The sequence below is a fragment of the Ambystoma mexicanum genome, chromosome 2p, assembly GCF_040938575.1.
Source record: "Ambystoma mexicanum isolate Mex_15411 chromosome 2p, UKY_AmexF1_1, whole genome shotgun sequence".
In the NCBI taxonomy this organism is placed as follows: Eukaryota; Metazoa; Chordata; class Amphibia; order Caudata; family Ambystomatidae; genus Ambystoma; species Ambystoma mexicanum.
This window is the reverse complement of record NC_090923.1, coordinates 1189541758-1189542800: the sequence shown is the minus strand read 5'-3', so window position 1 is coordinate 1189542800 and position 1043 is coordinate 1189541758. Positions and strand designations below refer to the sequence as shown.

The following is a 1043-nucleotide window of genomic DNA, read 5'->3' as shown; positions in this document are numbered from 1 at the left end:
GGAGCTGGGTCCTATGCGGCCGGGCTGGGGTTTGAAGACTCTAGTGGTCCCACCCGACCCCCTGTCTGTGCTGTCTCTGGCCTGCCTCGTTGTCCATCTCCCAGCCCCCCATCCCAAAAGGGAAGCGGAAGGGGTCGGGGAAGGATGAGTGGATCAGGCCGTGTGGGCAGGTGGCGGAGCGGCCTACCTCCATCCCCCTGGGAAGCGCTGTGCTGCTGCAGCTGGCGGTCAGGCTGAGCACCTGGATTATTATTTTTTATTTTTTTGAAACCACAATGGTTTCGTCCGAGCTAGACAGGGAGCTGGGCTGTCCTGCCACAGCCAGCGCTGCCTCCCCCAACCTCTCCTGCACCGGCAGGGTCAGGCCGACGTCTAGGACAAAAAACTCTTGGCGGTGTATCACTCGACTCATGCATCGATGAAGAACGCAGCTAGCTTTGAGAATTAGTGTGAATTGCAGGACACATTGATCAACACTTCGAACGCACCATGTGGCCCTGGGTTTTTCCCGGGACTACGCCTGTCTGAGGGTCGCTTGTACATCAATCGCCCCGGGGTTCACTCCCAGGGGCGTGGCTGGGGCTGTCGCAGGGACCCCATTCCATTCATCCCCCTAAGGTCAGACCCCGATCAGCACCGTCGCTGGATCCTTGGATCTGGCGTGCAAGCTCATTGCCGACGCGTCCTGGTTTCCCCAGTTTCCCCACCTCATGCAGGTTTCGGGAGGGCCGGGTGGCCGACGCGCCCCGGATGTGGTGGCGGCGGCAGCAGGCTTTAAAAAAGCCTGGCGCACCTTCACCCTACCCCGGGGCACCTGGCCGTGCTGTGTGTGGCTGTCTTTGGTGTCCCACGGCTGCCGGCGCAGGATGACCATGGAGCACGGACCTCGTGACCATGTGGGCTTCGGTCACAGATTGGGACAGAATACACTTGCCTGCGCCAAGGGCTGGGGCAACCCCCCATACTGGCCCGAGGCCAGCTGCCCTGAGCTTTGTGCTCCCCGACCACGGCCTCAGATCAGACATGGTGACCTGCTGAATTTA

General features: G+C 61.1%; 1 non-coding gene across 1 annotated transcript; it reads left to right on the top strand.

The window, feature by feature from the left end:
- The first annotated feature begins 383 nt into the window (after nucleotides 1–383).
- LOC138568444 (5.8S ribosomal RNA) lies at nucleotides 384–534 on the top strand. The gene has a single exon (XR_011302781.1). It is a non-coding gene; the product is annotated as a 5.8S ribosomal RNA (ribosomal RNA).
- Nucleotides 535–1043: the final 509 nt, after the last annotated feature.